This window comes from Lampris incognitus, chromosome 2 (assembly GCF_029633865.1).
Source record: "Lampris incognitus isolate fLamInc1 chromosome 2, fLamInc1.hap2, whole genome shotgun sequence".
Classification (NCBI taxonomy): domain Eukaryota; kingdom Metazoa; phylum Chordata; class Actinopteri; order Lampriformes; family Lampridae; genus Lampris; species Lampris incognitus.
This window is the reverse complement of record NC_079212.1, coordinates 5,872,678-5,892,946: the sequence shown is the minus strand read 5'-3', so window position 1 is coordinate 5,892,946 and position 20,269 is coordinate 5,872,678.

Genomic DNA, 20,269 nt, shown 5'->3' with positions numbered 1-20,269 from the left:
CTGCACATCCATGATGCGAATCTCCCGGTCCACCACATCCCAAAGGTGCTCTATTGGATTGAGATCTGGTGACTGTGGAGGCCATTTGAGTACAGTGAACTCATTGTCATGTTCAAGAAACCAGTCTGAGATGATTCGAGCTTTATGACATGGCGCGTTATCCTGCTGGAAGTAGCCATCAGATGATGGGAACACTGTGGTCATAAAGGGATGGACATGGTCAGCAACAATACTCAGGTGGGCTGTGGCGTTGACACGATGCTCAATTGGTACTAAGGGGCCCAAAGTGTGCCAAGAAAATATCCCCCACACCATTACACCACCACCAGCAGCCTGAACCGTTGATACAAGGCAGGATGGATCCATGCTTTCATGTTGTTGACGCCAAATTCTGACCCTACCATCCGAATGTCGCAGCAGAAATCGAGACTCATCAGACCAGGCAACGTTTTTCCAATCTTCTATTGTCCAATTTTGGTGAGCCTGTGCGAACTGTAGCCTCAGTTTCCTGTTCTTAGCTGACAGGAGTGGCACCCGGTGTGGTCTTCTGCTGCTGTAGCCCATCTGCCTCAAGGTTCGACGTGTTGTGCGTCCAGAGATGCTCTTCTGCATACCTCGGTTGTAATGAGTGGTTATTTGAGTTACTGTTGCCTTTCTGTCAGCTCGAACCAGTCTGGCCATTCTCCTCTGACCTCTGGCATCAACAAGGCATTTTCGCCCACAGAACTGCCGCTCACTGGATATTTTCTCTTTTTCAGACCATTCTCTGTAAACCCTAGAGAGGGTTGTGCATGAAAATCCCAGTAGATCAGCAGTTTCTGAAATACTCAGACCAGCCCGTCTGGCACCAACAACCATGCCACGTTCAAAGTCTCTTAAATCACCTTTCTTCCCCATTCTGATGCTCGGTTTGAACTGCAGCAGATCGTCTTGACCATGTCTACATGCCGAAATGCATTGAGTTGCTGCCATGTGATTGGCTGATTAGAAATTTGCGTTAACGAGCAGTTGTACATGTGTGCCTAATAAAGTGGCCGGTGAGTGTATATCGTGATATATTGCATCGTAACCCTGTATCGTGATAGATATCGTATCGCCAGATTCTCACCAATATACAACCCTAAAGAAGACATGTCAAAAGTTCGACAAAACAAAACCAAAAGAGGGGTTTTGGAGTTGAATTACACTTTAAAAACCGACATTCAGGGTTCACCTTCTTGGGCTGATTTGGGCAAAGACGCGTCGCTTCTTTATGGGGTAATCCGCTCCTTCAGGAATGGGTGGAGGGCCAGTGCACATGCTGAAAAAAGAAGAGGGATCTGCTGAGTTTGGGATGATGTTTTCTCACGTGCTCCCTTTCTACCCCGCTAAACTGGACGAGTCTCCACTTTCACTGAGACAATGCAGACAATACACGTACAGGTACACTGCTTTGGATGATAACTATACATTACATTTCAACCTATCGTCACGTTTCAATCGGTCATAAGACGTAATGAAAGTATAAGGTGTGTGTGTGTGTGTGTGTGTGTGTGTGTGTGTGTGTGTGTGTGTGTGTGTGTGTGTGTGTGTGTGTGTTTAAGCTAGTAACTTGATCAGCACATTTGGTTGATTCACCAGAGGGCCGCACGTCTTTTCTCTGAATACAAACAGCAGAGATTAGCATAAATACTTTGCCACCCATAGGTGCGACTGGCAGCTGGCTGGCTCTGGTCAAGGGCAAGGCCGGTGGAAGGGTCACACAATCACATGGTGTCATCTTTCTGGTCACCGTACTGCTCATCTTCTGGAATTACAGATGGCTTGGCAATGAGGGCTATACGCTTATATGGAGTCATCTTGAGTCACAATGCCAGCTTCCACAGTTTCGACAAAATAAAAAAAGGAAGCATAGTTCAACACAATGTGAAGCTCGTATATGGATCCATATTTTCAGTTTTCACATAAGCCTATCCTTCTCTTTTATAATTAATACTTTGTTGTAACATAGATTAATAGTGGCAGCAATTCTCTTTCTTTCACTCTCGCTCACTGTGTTATATACACATACAGACGTAGTGTGTATATGTGTATATAATATAGGTATAGTCTCTATACATAGGGGGGCATTCTGTTGAATTTTACAGATAATAGGGTTTCGGTTGCGCATGTTTGTTTAAAGCAGGGGGCGCTACTCCACACAGGTTCTGTGGTTCTCCACTAACTGAAGATTTTGTGCCTTTCCACTGTCAAGATGCATTGATCATCTGCAAAGCCACGATGTCCCCTGGTCCATAACATCAGTCTATCGATGAATGTACCTAGCACTACTGCTACCTATAGGAGTAGCAGGATTTACTATCGAGGTTTACTCCTCTAGATCCGCCCTGTTCGGCTCTGTTGTCTCATGACAGCGTTAACAGGATTACCACGAGGAGGCTGTGGCATGGGCAGTCATTCATCATGGAGAGGCTATATTTTGCACTTCACATGATGCTGGGGTGTATGGAGATCAGTCTAGGACGCCACAAAAGGCCATGTAGGAAAGGTACTACTCCTACACTTAACCCCTTAACCCCAAAGAGAACCTCTAGAAAATAGAGAAATTCAATACAGTTAACTTTTTATCAAAGGGAACTTAATTTCTTTTATGTAGCAGCCAGTTTGATGTAGAGAAACCAAGTATGCTAATAAATTATACTAATATGCTATACTTATTACTATACCGCATTTATCATTGTTCTCATAAATTATACTAATGTACTTATACTTCTATATTTTCACACTGTTGGGCTCTTCCTCACTGATCGTTACTGTCCGCTATTTACGGCTTCCACCTTAATGAGAGCCAGCTTCGTGAGAAATATAACTGCTGTTTATTCTCTGGACATCTCTTCTCTATATTCTGCCCTAACCTCTTCATTTGTCCTACTTGTTAAGCTATTTTATTTTAGCTATTTGATTAGTTCACTTATTGCTAGATTTGTCTTGATGCATGCTCAATAATCCAGGTAGGAAAATCAAAGAAGGTTGAATCAGTTCATCTGGATACAACATTTATTGACAGATACATTTCATCTAAATGACCTCTTTAGTCTAAACTGACTACAGGTATCCCCACCCTTATAAACTGTACAGTACAACACAGTTGCATAACACCCGAAACCAATGACCAGTTTCATGTGAATATGGGTGTGACATTAACAAGAGTTTCAATTGCCATGTGTACTATTCACAGAGGATTTGAGAATGTTTGCAATCACAGTATTGTAAAATGGTGACAGATGTACTCTTAGCCACCCCCCTCGATTCAAAGATGGTCATTCCCTCTTAACATAGATGGCCTATTTTACTCCCCGTTCAAACCAGTCTTACTCCCTATCAAGGATGTGCACAGCCTCATCCTTGAAAGAGTGGCAACTGGCTTGTAGATGGGTGTAGACTGCGGAGTCCTGGCCCAACACGAGAGCTAACACATCAGACCAGGACTCCGCAGTCTACACCCATTTAGGTCCATTAGTAGAAGCACAGAGGTGGACTCAGACTCTGATTCCACCTTGGCGCTTCTACTACTGGACCTCAGTGCAGCCTTAGACATCATTGATCATTGTATACCATTAGACAGAATAAATTGCAATTTTGGTGTCTCTGGCTTAGCTCTCTCTTGGCTTAATTCCTACTTATCTGGAAGAAAAAAGTGTCTGCTATAGTAATAACATCAAAATTCTCTGACGTTAAATATGGCGTACCTCAGGATTCGGTTCATGGCCCTCTTTCTGTCTTTATATTTTACCTCTTGGCCAAATTATACGAAGTCATGGAATGCATTTCCATTGCTATGCAGATGATACTCAGCTGTATGTGCCTGTAAGACTTGATGATTGTACTAAAATGACTAATTTAGAGGCCTGCTTGACTGCTGTGAAAAATTGGATCTAAATTTCCTGTTTTTAAATTTGGATAAAACTGAGATGCTGGTCATTGGCCCTGCTAGACACAGACACCAGTTTAATCAAGTAACAATAACAATCAAAAACTGATTTCACAAAGTGTGGCAGCCAGAAATCTTGGTGTTATGTTTGATCCCAGCCTTTCCTTTGATAAGCACATTAAAGAAAACACCAAGACTGCCTTGTTTCACTTACATAACATAGCTAAAATTCGGTCTTTCCTGTCTACGGCTGACACAGAGACTCTAGTACATGCATTTGCTTTATCCAGACTTATTGTAATGTTCTGTTTTCAGGTCTGCCACATGCTAGTACCAAAAGTCTTTAGATGGTTCATAATGCTACAGCTAGAATCCTAACTAAAACTAGAAAATTTGGCCATATTACACCAATTCTTGCCTCCCTTCATTGGCTTCCTATCTATCCATGTTAGATTAGTCCTCAAGGTGCTTCTGCTGACTTATAAAATCCTAAATAAACTTGCCCCATCATACCTTTCTGAGTTCCATAAACCACACATTCCATCTTGAGCTCTCCATTCTCAAAATACAGGGCTCCTGTGTGTACCCAAAGATAAAAAGAAGTCAGCTGGTGGCAGCAGGGCCTTTTTCTATCAGGCCCCGTTTATTGTGGTCTATACTGATGAGACACGAGATATATGTTCAAACCCGTGTACTACACCGTTCTTGTAGAACAACCTGCCTGCTGCCATCAGACAACGAGCCTGTTGAATCCTTTAAATCCAAACTTTTTGAAAAAATGTCCCCCCTTTTTCTCCCCAATCGAATTTTAGCACTTTCCCGAGCCATCCTGGTCGCTGCTCCACCCCCTCTGCCAATCGGGGGGGGGGGGGGCTGCAGACTACTACATGCCGCCTCCGACACATGTGGAGTCACCAGCGCTTCTTTTCACAGCGTGTGGGAGGATCACGCCAGCCCCCCCAGTTCTCCCTCCCCTCCCTGAACAGGCACCCCGACCAACCAGAGGAGGCACTAGTGCGGCGACCAGGACAATTGGTTATGTGACCATTCACTACCAATGTAGCGAAGTGGGATGGCGAGACTGTGAGGCCATTGGAACTGCGTGCACCCACATGCGTGAGGGAGCGAGTGTGCTGAAGCGCGGGGACGTGCTTGGATATAGTTAACAAAACAGAAGTCTTATGCAGTAACTTTCAGATATATGTAACAAAACAGAATATGTATTCAGTAACTTTCAGATATATGTAACAAAACAGAATTCTTATGCAGTAACTTTCAGATATATGTAACAAAACAGAATATGTATTCAGTAACTTTCAGATATATGTAACAAAACAGAATATGTATTCAGTAACATTCAGATATATGTAACAAAACAGAAGATGTATTCAGTAACTTTCAGATATATGTAACAACACAGAATATGTATTCAGTAACTTTCAGATATATGTAACAACAGAATTTTTATGCAGTAACTTTTAACAATGCAAACGGGAGCGATATCTCTCATTAAAATACAATAAATTACACTTGTGAAACAGATGTAATTAGAGAAAAAAGGCCTGTTACCCTTTATAGTTAAGGTAGATAAAGGTCTCAGTCACATTTGAATAAAATAATCCTATTTCTATAAATGTCATAGGATCTTTTTTTAAAGATATTTTATTTTCACGGACCCCTTGCAATTACACCACGGACCACTAGGGGTCCGCGGACCCCCGGTTGAGAAACGCTGGGCTAAAGGGTCGGACCCGTTAGCTAGGGGCTAACGTGTCTTATTAAGTAGTTTACATTATTATAAAAATGTTAAGAAATGCATACTAATGTGTTGTAAAAATGTACCATGCCAAAATGTATTTATTTTCTAAAGCCTGTGTTTGAGTTGACGTTTGAAACGTCGATCTTTTGAGTTCCGTGCGTTCATTGGGTGATGGGTTTACGCTGGCCAATGAGATGAGACGACCCAGAACCTGTTGCTACGGAAGGAGTTGCGCGGGCGGGAGGAGACGGAAGCGAGCGGACGGCTAGTCCGATCTCTCTGCGCAGGGGGGTAAATTTAAACTGTAATATATGGGCTATAGACTAAGAGTTTAATCTCTTTAGTTACCGGGCAGGCGACTATCCGAGATATTACAGCGTATAACCCAGAATGAAGAGGAAAAAATGTAGTTATCGGTCTACTGGTGAAGACAGGTGCGGCAGCCATTTTAGATAGCTAATCTACGCGAGTTGCTTAGTCATCGCTGCATGCTGAACGGCTTTCCACCGTGTACGTGCTTCGACTTTGCGGGAATATATCAGTTGGGACACCCGGAGAGGTCGCTGTTCGTCTGGCTAAGATGAAAAGAAGACGAAACTCGGCGGCATTGAACGAGGTGACGGAACTCGGCTACCATCTCGCCGGAACGAGGTAACTGGGATTCCATCTGTAGTAAAGCGGGCTCTCCACTAGTGGGCAATAGAGGGTCTGTGATGCTGGGGTAGAGAAGAAGATGTAGAGCGGCATCAGGAAGAGAAGTGTGGGGGGGGGGGAGTGAAGTTGTTCACGGGTGTTATGCTATGCAACAGTAAAGTACCCAGAACGGTACCCCAAAACGGTAAGTTGACTGAGGCGGTCGGGTTTTGGGTACTTTATTGTTGCAATGCATAACACTCGTGAACAACTTCACTTGGCTTCTCTTCCTGATATGCTACTCTGCATCATCTTTACCCCGGCATCTGCCCTCACAGACCCGCTATTGCCCACTAGTGGATAGCCCGCTTTACTACACCTCTACTACTACTACTTTCGGCTGCTCCCGTTAGGGGGCGCCACAGCGGATCATCCGTTTCCATCTCTTCCTGTCTTCTGCGTCTTCCTCTGTCACACCACCCACCTGCGTGTCCTCCCTCACCACATCCATAAACCTCCTCTTTGGCCTTCCTCTTCTCCTCTTCCCTGGCAGCTCCATATTCAGCATCCTTCTCCCAATATACTCAGCATCTCTCCTCCACACATGTCCAAGCCATCTCAATCTTGCCTCTCTTGCTTTGTCTCCAAACCGTCCAACCTGAGCTGTCCCTCTAATATAATCGTTCCTAATTCTGTCCTTCGTTACTCCCAGTGAAAATCTTAGCATCTTCAACTCTGCCACCTCCAGCTCCGCTTTACTACACCATCCATTCTTATTGTTTGCTCGTTTGAGTGGAGCACTTGGGTTTGCGGCCACATTTTGGAGTGGAGCGATTGATCTGAATTCCCGGGACTGAAAAGAGTTGAATTTGGACTCATTTCATGCCAAGGACATTTGTAACTTGTGCATTGAATGTGTATTTGGTATATTTGCCATTGGATATTTTCTGACAGTTTTTTAGTGTATGCTTAAGAACTAGGTGTGTTTAAATAAGGTTTAATATCCAGAAGCAGAGCAAAGAAAACATTTGTGTAAGAAAGTAAAGAGGGGTTTGCATCTGAAACAGTTGGACTTGAAGCAAAGTAGGTTTTATATTAAAAATATTGTGACTTAAGGTGACGTGAAATCTCATGGAAATTGGTTTCAGAGGAAATAGTGACTGAGGTTATGGAAAAGTAGTTCCCTACAACTGAAATGAATTGAGAAATAAGGCCTGGCTGGCAGCCTGTCCAGGGTGTCTCCCTGCCTGTCCCCCAGTGACTGCTGGGATAGGCTCCAGCGTCCCCATGGCCCTGAGAGCAGGATAAGCGGTTCGAATAATGGATAGATGGATGGATGAAGATAGTGATTTGATAATATTTTATTTTATTGTAATTTCATTTATATTTTGAAAAGTAAAGACTTTTATGTTTACTGTATTTCATTGAGTTCCGTTACTCCATCCATCCGAGCCACTTATCCTGCTCTCAGGGTCACGGAGATGTTGGAGCCTATGCCAGCAGTCATTGGGCAGCAGGCGGGGAGACACCCTGGACAGGCCATCACAGGGCCCCACCACCACACCACACCACACCACACACACACTCATACCTAGGGACAATTTAGTATGGCTGGTTCACCTAACTTACATGGTCTTTGAATTGTGGGAGGAAACCGGAGCACCTGGAGGAAACCCACGCAGACACGGGAAGAACATGCAAACTCCACACAGAGGATGACCCAGGATGACCCACCAAGGTTGGACTACCCCGGGGCTCGAACCCAGGACCTTCTTGCCTGTGAGGCGACCACGCTAACCTCTGCGCCACCGTGCCGCCAGTTCCATTACTCATCAGGGAATATTCTTAGCTCATTAAGATAACTAGGAGGAACCTACAAAAAGAAAAACGCACCTTCAAAACATTATAGATTATTATTTGCATATACATAAGTTAAAAAGAACTCAGGGCGCCTCTAAGAGAGAGTTTAGTTAATTTAAGGTGTCTTGCCCATCACCATCCTCGCGGCGTGGGGGCGCTACAGATCCATAGATGAATAGATTGATTAATTGATTGATTGATTGATAGAAGGACAATATCTCCCCCTCCGTCGACCCGTTTTAATTGCAATACCATAAATGCACACCGGGGGCGCTAAATTGTAAATCCATGACTTTTGCCTCGGCTGTTTTTCCTCCTCTGCATTTCGTTGACGTCAAGCAAAGTTCCTGTCGGCTCGCTGTACGTCTTCCGGTGTGAAAGAAAGCTCGGTCCGTATTATTTTCCCGAAAGACAATATCTTAATGAGCGAGTCCAGTGTCCGCCGGCTCTAGCAGGAATGGAGGACGTCTACAGGCGGTTCGACTGTTACGACTTCGGCGGGGATAAAAGGTTCCAGGATGGGCTGAGGTCTCTCGAAGGGTCCAAGAACAACCCAACCAAGATGCTGGAAGTGAAGTTGTTCTTCTACAACCGGTACGTTCCCCTGGACGCTGAGATCCCTGCAAAGTCGTAGTCCACACTTAAATCAAGCGGTAAAGCTAATCTTTCCTTTCCATGCAGTTTTAATTAGTCGTCCATCAACTCGGAGAGATTCTTTAGCGAACCCACGTGCTGAAGAAGTAAACAAGTAACCTCCTGTTGCGCACGTTCAGACGCAGTGCGCTGCTGCACGTGACGTGAAGTGCTCAGATAAACATGACCAAACCTATAACCCAGGGGTCCCCAATAGGCGGCGCGCGGGCCACGTCCGGCCCGTGACGGGTTGATTTAATGGTCCGCGAGAATTTTTGGAGAAATGCCAGAATATTTTTTTTATTTCCCTACCAAAAAAAAAAAGAATTTCTTAGTAAAAGTAAGACTAGTAATATATCGAAAAATAGATGAAAAATCTCTGTTTAAATGATAATACCTGCAACGTATCAACACCGAAACAAACTAACGAACAACATGCTGCTGGAGGTTGAGTGGCCCGTGGTTTTAAAAGTGGCCCTAAAAGTGGCCCGCTATGAAAAGTAATTGGGGACCCCTGCTATAACCCATCAACACCCCATGAAGAATTACTGGGTCTTTCTTCAAGTAAGGGGGTTTTTCTGCCCCCAGAGTAGAGTTTCAATAATTTCTTTTTTTTGGAAAAAACAATTATTGTATTTGTTAGAGTCAGGTGGTGTTAGCTATGAAGAAAAAAGATTTGTGTCTCAATGACATTTTAATACTTTTTCAGTGTGTTGAAAATTCAAATGTGCCAGAATTTCACTGTTTTGGGCTTGTCCCCAACCCAGACTAAACTTTTACTTTCCATTTTCTCATAATCATTTCAAAAGACTTACTTCAAATTCATGTGGTTTGTATATGTGTGCAATTTGCACATTTTTATAGTTAAATATGGCTGTCCCTCATACATCTGTCATCACCATCACGCCCAACTTTTTAGAGCAACAACGTTTTTTCAAACAACAACAGTGTGGTTGCCATGGAAACGAGAAGTGCCAGAGGTGCATGAGCAGTCATGGCAGAAGCGTGGCTTTTTCCTGTCACAAATGTAACGTGAAGGTTTATATGTCCTGATCTGACAGGATGGTTATTATAAATATAAGTAATGTGAAGGTTTATATGTCCTGATCTGACAGGATGGTTATTATAAATATAAGTAATGTGAAGGTTTATATGTCCTGATCTGACAGGATGGTTATTATAAATATAAGTAATGTGAAGGTTTATATGTCCTGATCTGACAGGATGGTTATTATAAATATAAGTAAGGTGAAGGTTTATATGTCCTGATCTGACAGGATGGTTATTATAAATATAAGTAAGGTGAAGGTTTATATGTCCTGATCTGATAGGATGGTTATTATAAATATAAGTAATGTGAAGGTTTATATGTCCTGATCTGATAGGATGGTTATTATAAATATAAGTAAGGTGAAGGTTTATATGTCCTGATCTGATAGGATGGTTATTACAAGTCATTACCAAACAAGTTACTAGTTGAGTATTTTTGTTCAGAAATAGGAAATTTCCCTTTATTTATGTATATTCATTGCACATTGTATGCTAGCTAACAAGTTAGCTTAGCAAGTCTAAGACTTAGCCAACTTTTTCTCCAAAAATGTAAAGTTGTCGTTACCATCACGTGTCATTACCATCACGTGTCATTACATCACATTTTGCTGTTACAACTTTGAGAAAAGCATCATAATATCAAACTTATGTTGTAGGACGGTCAAAGCTATGCTAAGATATTTGTTCCACATCACTTAATGGAGCTCTTGAAAAATAAAAAAAATAAAAAACAGATTTTTTAAAATTTATTTTTAATTTTTTCAAAATTTCAAAAGCCCAAATTGAAGAATCGCTAAAATACATAAAAGCAGCAGTTAAAAGTCATCTTTAAAAATATATTTTTTAATGAATGTTTCTGTTTAAGTGTTTTATAATATAACTAAGAATAAAAAACGTTTGACTGGGAAAAAACGATCTATTAATTTGTAATTGGCTTCCTCAAAGGTAACACTCGTTGTTGCCACTATTTACCCCTTTATTTTCATTGTTCTTTCCAACTCTTTGGACTCCAGCTGTAAAACATTCTGCTACTGGTGTGGATGTCTTCAACTTTTTGAATACTATTTTTAAAATACTTTTTGAATACTCGAGAAAATACCATAGAAATGAGGAATGCATCATAGGTTGCTTATAATTCATGTATCGCAGATTTCCATCAACCACCCAGTAACCATTTTGACAATTTCAGCTAGCCCCACGCATTTTCTACAAGACGTCCTCTTTCTAGATAGTTACGGATATTGTATTTTTAAAAAAGTAATTTGTCATTGCCAGATTTGTGGAGCCCATCGATGTCACAGGATACAAAGAGTGCCGCATAGGCTCACCGTGTGCTGCGACGTTGGCGGATTGCAATATTGGACAGCTGGAGAAACAACATCAGCATTCCGAGTTAGATTCTGGTATCAGTAAGAACACAGCTGAGGAGACATCTCCAGACAAAGGTGCGCCCCAGCTTTCCTTTGGAGAAGTGATTCTACTGGTTCAGGCTGGTAAGGATGTTCCCGGGGTGGTAAAAGTGGACATTCAACCAAGCAACCAGAATCCCACTCCCTCTCAAATGGAAAGGACATTGAAACCGTGGGAAACATCAGTGTCAAAGTAATGTTACCCATTTGCACAACAGATATTGCCCTTATGTCACATAAACTCCTAATACATGCACGTGTATCTTCTAGACCAGTGTTTCTCAACCCAGTCCTCAAGGACCCCCTATGCTGCAGATTTTCTTTGCAACCCCGAATAGGTACCTGTTTGTAGTAATTCAGCAGTGAATGTCAGAGTTTGCACACCTTGCATAATTAAGTGCTGTGAGATGATTGGTCGAGTAACTACAAGCAGAGCTACCTATGCAGGGTTACAATGAAAATCTGCAGGATAGGGGCTCCTTGAGGACTGGGTTGAGAAACAGTGTTCTAGACTTCTGCAAGTCTATACCGTTTTATTTTTTTTGCATGTACTTCAGTGTTTAATAAATAACAAAATCAACAACAGTCCTGATGAAATAGTATTCGCAAATACTTTTACGGTTTGCACTGGCTCAAAGGTACAATCCGTAATGGTACCATGGCCATGTGGCGTACTGCCACAGTACGAGCGCTCTGCTGACAGCAAGAAATATGAAGTAGCTCACCGGCAGCTCAACATTGTGTATTTGTTTGAGAAAGGGAGACAACTGAAAGCCTGGAAAGGAATTGAAAGCGATGTGGCATTTGGCTGGTTTTCACATTCGTAAGGGATACAGGGAATAACGTGTGAACATAAATGATGGCAGAAGTGGGGCGGTCAGCTGCTGGGTGCAACATTGGCGGATTGTACCTTTAAACTGGTGCAAAATTGTTTGGAAACCTGGACAAAATAATAAAATAGGTGGCTGATGGTTTAGGGCACTGCATACAGGTTAAAACCAGTCTAGGCTTGCAAATAATTTTTCCATACTGGCCTGGTCTGTATACATATACATCTATATACAGTCCATATACACTTGACATATGCAAATAATTTACTTTGTGCAGCAGGATAAGCGGTTTGGATAATGGTTGGATGGATGGATAATGTGAGGCGAAGGCTTTCCTGGTGTGTTATGTATAGAGTATCACAATGACGTACCTGTATGAGAGTGTGCGTGTGTGTACTTGTACCTCCTGTCTTTTTAAGGACCAATTTGAGTTTTTGACCATCAGAGTGAGGACATTTTGGCTGGTCCTCACTTCTTTAAGGGTCTATTTTAGAGTTAGGACATGGATTCCCCCCCGTCTTTTTCTTCCAGTTGTACTTGGCCAATTACCCTACTCTCCCGAGCCGTCCCGCTCTCTGCTCCACCCCCTCTGCCGACCCAGGGAGGGCTGCAGACTACCACATGCCTCCTCCCATACATGTGGAGTCACCAGCCGCTTCTTTTCACCTGACAGTGAGGGGTTTCGTCAGGGGGACATAGCGCATGGGAGGATCATGCTATTCCCCCCAGCCCCCCCCCCCCCCCCCCCGAACAGGCTCCCCGACCGACCAGTGCATACAATATCACTAGTGCAGCGACCAGGACACATACCCACATCTGGCCTCCCACCCGCAGACACAGCCAATTGTGCCTGTAGGGACGCCCGACCAAGCTGGAGGTAACACAGGGCTTCGAACTAGCGATCCCGTGTTGGTGGGTAACGGAATAGACCACCACGCCATCCGGACGCCGTTTGGATTAAAGGTTAGGGTTAAGGACCTGAAAATGAATTTAGTCAATGAGGGGTCCTCACAAAGCTAGAAGTACAAAAATATGTGTGTGTGTGTGTGTGTGTGTGTGTGTGTGTGTGTGTGTGCGCACACTTGTAAAGAGTAACGTGCAGGTAAACTCTTCACGTTCCACGCGGTCATGGGCGCCATGATTTCCGGCTGAGCACACGCGCATGCCGCACTGATGCGTATCAGCCTCCATGCCACCAGATTCTTAAAAGAAGTCATGGCCTGCACAAACGTGTTTGAGTTGGTGCAATAGGAGCTCCAGTGCTTGTTGTCGATACCCAGGCAGCCTTTCCTGCCCATATGATTGTAACACGTTGTCTCGAAGAAGTATTGCTTCTTGATGGCGTTGTTGATGTTGACATTGGGAAGCGCCATCACCTAGTTGCCCAAGATGTCCATGGCTTTCGTCTCGTTGCCCACCCTCTTGCTGACGCTCTGGCACACCGAGTACACGCCCCTGTGCTAAGGCTGCCCGCCTCTGGGTTTGGCCGCCGCGCCCTGTCGGCTCTGCGTCAGGGGGCCGATCGCTGAAGAGCACCCTGGGCGAAAGTCTATACTATTTTAAGTTTGCCCTCCTCTGGCCTTTTTCAGTTCAACTGTCAAAAACCTTCTGCTTGTTCAGAATGGTACATACAGAATTTTAACCAAAATACAGAAGGTTGGTCATATGAAGTCAGGCTCTGTCTGGCTTTAAACTGCTCCTCCTAACATTTACAGCTCTGAATAATTTGGCTCCATCCTGTCTATTTGATCCATTCATCGGTGTATACCATCCCAGACTCACCGCTTACTATTTTATCCATTTGTCCTTTGAATCAAGATAAAATAAATCAGCAAGAGGCTTTATCTTGATACGTGCTGCAGTCTATCTCCAGACTGGGTTGGAGGAGCTGGTTATGTAAAGACATTTAAGACTCAAATCACATCTCTTTTTCAGATTATTTGGCATTGCTTAATTTTCGAGATGGTTTTGAACTGCTTTGTTTGTCTTTATTTGCTGCCTAACCGTATCATGTCTTTATGTTCTCCGTGGTTGTTTTTATTTTACTCGTTGAGAATTCTGTGTTATAACTGAACTTTAAATAAACTTGAACTAATGTAAAGACTGACATGTTTCTTCATGACGGTTGTGTTGGGTCAGATATTACAGCCGTCTATCTCATCACTGTTTTTAGATCTGCTACAACAGAGGATCACATTTCTCTACAGGGTGGAAAAGAAAACAAGCAGTACTGGGGGTCTCTGAGGACTTGATTGAGCACCACAAGTTAGAAGAATGCTACCAGTACTGTATTAGATAGATAGATACTTTATTGATCCTGAGGGAAATTAAAGTCGTTACCACTCAAATAATCCAGAAGCACACAATATCAAAAATACACAAAGAATATAAAGCAAAAAACTAAAGAAGATATGAAAAATATGAAGTACTAAACTAAACTGACAGAATCCAGCAGGTTTTAGTTAATGGCGTCATGTCCAATGTCCTGGTCTCAAACGTGGGCTCCCCCCAGGGTTGCCGTCTTTCCCCCCTGCTTTTTATTGTGTATACAGACAGCTGCAGGTCTTCTAAAGATGGTAGTTACCTGGTGAAGTTCTCTGATGATACCGCCGCACTTTTGTCTCTTCTTCAGGGCTCGGAGTCAGACCACGGTTGCGCCCTACCTGCCTTTGTTGATTGGTGCGATGGCAACTTCCTTGACCTTAACGTGTCAAAAACTAAGGAACTTATCATTGATTTTAGGAAAAACAGTGATCAACCCAAAGCTAGCACTATACATGGCGAGGATGTTCAAATTGTTGACACTTATAAGTACTTGGGAACCGCGTTCGACTCCCAACTCAGGTTCGATGTGAACACAAGATTCGATTGTCAAGCGTGGACAACAAAGAATTCACTTACTGCGGAAGCTTAACTCCCCCTGAGACCATGCGGCCTCAGATGATGCCATGCTTCACATGCACATTTCTGCACCTTATACTTCATTCCGCATGGTCTCGGGAGGTTAATGTCTGTGACACCATCTCATGTATTTTCTACCGGTCATTTATTGAAAGTCTTTTAACTTTTTCCTCTATTTGTTGGTTTAACGGGTTGACTGTGAAGGACAGGGACAGCCTGAACAGTATGGTGAAAGTCTGCTCCAAGATAATTGCAGTCCAGCAGAGAGACTCGTGCTCCCTCTGGGAGAAACGTGTGGCCCAGAAAGCAAAGGGAATTATTAGCCAGTCTGACCACGTCCTGTCCAGTGAATTCACTGTAATGCCCTCAGGCCGGCGCTGTACAGCGCCCCCTAGGAAAACGAATCGCTGTTCTAGGTCCTTCATTCCTTCTGCTATCAGGCTGTTAAATGCCAAGAGTAGTCATTTTAAATTAATGCTTTATTTTGTTTTAAACCACCGTAGTTGGTTTAATACCTCGTCTGTTTTTGGCTTGGCTTGTGGGCCTGTACGTTCACTGACTGTAGTGGCGGAATGTAACATGCCATGCATCTTAGGATGCTTCATTTATTTATTTATTCTATTCTTTTAACAAGTATATGTTAAAAGTTTATGTGAATTTTTATCCTTCGCGCGGTGCTGGTGTGAGTCTGCATGCATGGCCACACGAGGGCGTCGGTGTGCATCGCTTGCCTGTGTACTGAGCTGTCTGTTGCCAAGTCAAGTCAATTTTATTTGTATAGCCCAATATCACAAATTACAAATTTGCCTCAAGGGGCTTTACATGGGCTTTATAGACCATAAAGGGGCTTTATGGTCTATAAAAACACGAGTTTTTAACTACAGGGAAATAAAATACTGACACCTGCATAACAAAATGATAACTGCCATTCTGGTTATTCGTTCCAGGTTATTATGGAGGGTATTATTCTAAGGTTTTGTTTCCTGGACAGAGTCTGACATCTACTGACTCTGACATACTGCTGATTGCCACTTGTCTGCGAGTTTGTGTATGGTCTGGGTAGATTGTGGAACTGAATTGCCCTTCTGGGATAAATAAAGTTGTCTGAATCTGAAGGATTTTGTGCCTATTAAGTAAAATAGAATAAATATGTGTATATTTATATATAAAAGGCATGATGGCTCGAGAGCATTGGAACAAAATAATAAAAATTGAAATAATAGCGGCACGGTGGTACAGTGGTTAGTGCGGTCGCCTCACAGCAAGAAGGTCCTGGGTTCGAGCCCCAGGGTAGTACAACCTTGGGGGTCATCCCAGGTCGTCCTCTGTGTGGAGTTTGAATGTTCTCCCCGTCTGTGTGGGTTTCCTCCCGGTGCTCCGGTTTCCTCCCACAGTCCAAACACATGTGGGTCAGTTGAATCGGCCGTACTAAATTGTGTGTGTGTGTGTGTGTGTGTGTGTGTGTGTGTGTGTGTGTGTGTGTGTGGGCCCTGTGATGGCTTGTCCAGAGTATCTCCCCGCCTGCCGCCCAATGACAAACTCATCGGCAACAAAAAGCGACAAATAAGCAACTCAAATAATACTGATCATGGTCAAAAGGGGCAAGAAGAAGTTGAGTATTTTTCTAGTCCTAACCCATTATACTATCATGCATTGATAATAAGAAATGAAAGTTCAATTTACAGTACATCATCATTGCACATGCCAGCGAAGGCCTCTCTAATGTGGGTGTTATTTCTCCACAGTGCTCTGGTTGACACTGCCCGAGCGCTCCACCGAGCACTGGACAGCAATTTTAATGTTAGTCTGATGTCTTTTTTTGTGTGTTTGTTGTGCAGGTCGGGCACAGGAGTACTTTTAGTGATAGACTCATTCTGCCGTAATGCACTACAGAGCGCCACAGGAGGTCATGCCTGCCTGTGGCCATCGAAATTTACAACTCCTCCCTCAGCCTGTCAGACACTCTGGGTCAATAGTCATTAGACTGGCCCTTTGACGTATTTCACCCTGTCGGGTGTTTGTTTGTGCTGTTTGTTTCATGCTGCAGTAATACAGTCTAGACAGGGTGTTATATGCTGGAGAATGGTGCACTATTGTTTACTTATTTTATTCTTATTTCTATTTCCTCATTGTGATCTGTAGCGGGAGTAGGGTGCAGATTGAGGAGAGCCTGGAGAGGTGGAGGTATGCACTGGAGAGAAGAGGAATGAAAGTCAGCAGGAGCAAGACGGAATACCTATGTGTGAATGAGAGGGAGGACAGCAGAATGGTGAAGATGCAAGGAGTAGAGGTGACGAAGGTGTATCAGTTTAAATACTTGGGGTCAACTGTCCAAAGTAACAGGGTGTGCAGAAGAGGTGAAGAAGAGAGTGTAGGCAGGGTGGAGTGGGTGGAGAAGAGTGTCAGGAGTGATTTGCGACAGAGGGGTACCAGCAAGAGTTAAAGGGAAGGTTTACAAGATGGTGGTGAGACCAGCTATGTTGTATGGTTTGGAGACAGTGGCACTGATGAAAAGACAGGAGGAGGAGCTGGAGGTGGCAGAGATGAAGATGATAAGATTTTCATTGGGAGTGATGAAGAAGGACAGGATTAGGAACGAGTATATTAGAGGGACAGCTCAGGTTGGACGGTTTGGAGACTAAGCAAGAGACACAAGATTGAGATGGTTTGGACATGTGTGGAGGAGAGATGCTGGGTATACTGGGAGAAGGATGCTGAATATGGAGCTGCCAGGGAAGAGGAGAAGAGGAAGGCCAAAGAGGAGGTTTATGGCTGTGGTGAGGGAGGACATGCAGGTGGCTGATGTGACAGAGGAAGATGTAGAGGACAGGAAGAGATGGAAACGTGGTATGCTGTGGCGCCCCCTAACGGGAGCAGCCGAAAGTAGTAATAGTAGCTAGATTAGGGTATTTCTTAAAAGTTACATCCATTCTCATTGATCTAGCGTCATACAAAGGCCATTTCAGCATTTGATGTCTTTTCTGATATCACAAATTGAATTTTCACTTTTAAATTACCAATTTAACGAGTTAAAATTCCATTTGTTGATGTCAGGAATTCAGTTCTTTATCAAAAATGAAATGTTAACTAGTGAGAGTTACAGACTTTCTCCCTCAAATGGAGTTCAGTTGTTGGTGTCAGAAATTTAATTTCACCTAGTTAGAACACCAGCTGTTACTGGAAATTCAATTGTTCATATCAGGAATTCCTCTTTTAATAAACATTACCCAGATGGAAAAAAATCATACTTAAATTATACTTTTTAAAGAATGTACTAAGTACACTTTCATGTTCTTTGTACTTTTTTGTCACCTTCAAGTATAATAAAGTGTACTCAACTACTCCTTGAGTACACCATCAGTTGTTAATGACATCTATTTCGAAGTACACTTTTTAAAAGTACATTTTAAGAATACTTTAAATTAAGCACAAACAGTAAAAGTATACTTGGACTAAATTTAGTATACATAGATTATATTTCTAATACACTAAAGTATACTACTTTTTGACCTGGGTAGGAATCCTTGATCACAAATGGAATTTGTGATATCAATAAACAGCATTGTAACTATCCAAGTCCAGTTGCACTTGATTCAACTCCTTTGGATAACCATGACCTGGATGAATGAGAACATTCACAGACAGCATTGTAACTAGTTAGAATTTCATTTCTGATATGATATTTGGCATTTTAACTACTCAAAATTCAAATTCTCTTTAAATGAATGGGGAAAATTTTTAATCTCACTCATTAAAATGTAATTTTTAATATTTGAATTTCATCTATTTAAAATGGAACTTCAGATATTAACAATTGGCATTTTAAATTGAATCAAATTCAATTTTAATAAAAAAATTATTATAAGTATTTGTAATGTCCAAGTGTTTATCAAGTATGGTCTTGATGCCCCCCCCCCCCAGAGCCGCCCTTGCCAGTGAAATGCATTACGAGTCCCATTAAAACCACACTACATTTTATTTCTCATTTTCAGCATCAACACATGAGTGAATTGTGCATTCACAACAAAACTACAGTCTAGAAATGCCTCTTTGCACCAAGGCAGAGGTCTTTGGAGAAGAAAATAAAACCATACGGCCTCTCTAACTTGTACATAAACAGACACATAGCAACAACAACAACATAGCAGTCTTAGGAACAAGAAAGACTTGATGCATGCTCAATAATTCAGGTAAGAAAATCAAAGAAAGATGAATCGGTTCATCTGGACACAACGTTTATTGACAGATATGTTTCATCACTCAACTAGGTGACCTCCTCAGTCTCGACTGACTGCAGGTATCCCCAACCTTATAAAGTCAATGAGTCAAAGAGGCCATCTATGTGAAGAGGGCATGACCACCCCTGAACCGGGAGGCGAGCTAAGAGTACATCTGTCGCCATTTTTTTTAGGGTGGGGGGAGTTTTCCCCCTTTTTCTCCCCAATTGTACCCATCCAATTTCCTCACTCTTCTGAGCCGTCCCGGTCTCTGCTCCATCCCCTCTGCCGATCCGGGGAGGGCTGCAGACTAACACATGCCTCCTCCGATACATGTGGAGTTGCCAGCCGCTTCTTTTCACCGGACTTCTGTTGCTCTTTTCCTATTTTTTATCCCTGTTAAAGGTTTTTTTTAGGGAGTTGTTCCTTATCCAATGCGAGGGTATAAGGACAGGATGTTGTGTTGCTGTAAAGCCCCTTGAGGCAAATTTGTAATTTGTGATATTGGGCTATACAAATAAAATTGACTTGACAGTGAGGAGTTTCACCAGGGGGACGTAGCGCGTGGAAGGATCACGCTATTCCCCCAGGTTCCCCGTCCCGCCTGAACAGGCGCACCCGACCGGCCAGAGGAGGCACTACTGTAGCGACCAGGACACATACCCACATCCGGCTTCCCACCCGCAGACACGGCCAATTGTGTCTGTAGGGACGCCCGACGGGGATTCGAACTGGCGATCTCCGTGTTGGTAGGCAACGGCTACCCGGACGCCCCCATCTATCGCCATCTTACAATGCTGTGATTGCAAACATTCCCAAATCCTCTGTGAATAGTACACATGGCCGTTGTAACTCTAGTTAATGGTCACACCCATATTTGCATATGAAACCGACTGTTGGTTTCGGTCGTTATGCCACTGTATTGTTTATAAGGGTGAGGACACCTGCAGTCAGGTGAGACTGAAGAGATCACATTGACCCCGTTTACACTTGGTTTTAAAATAATGTTTTTTTGCGATCGGATCACAAGTGGACAGCGCTAAATACAAGTGTAAACCATCACCAAA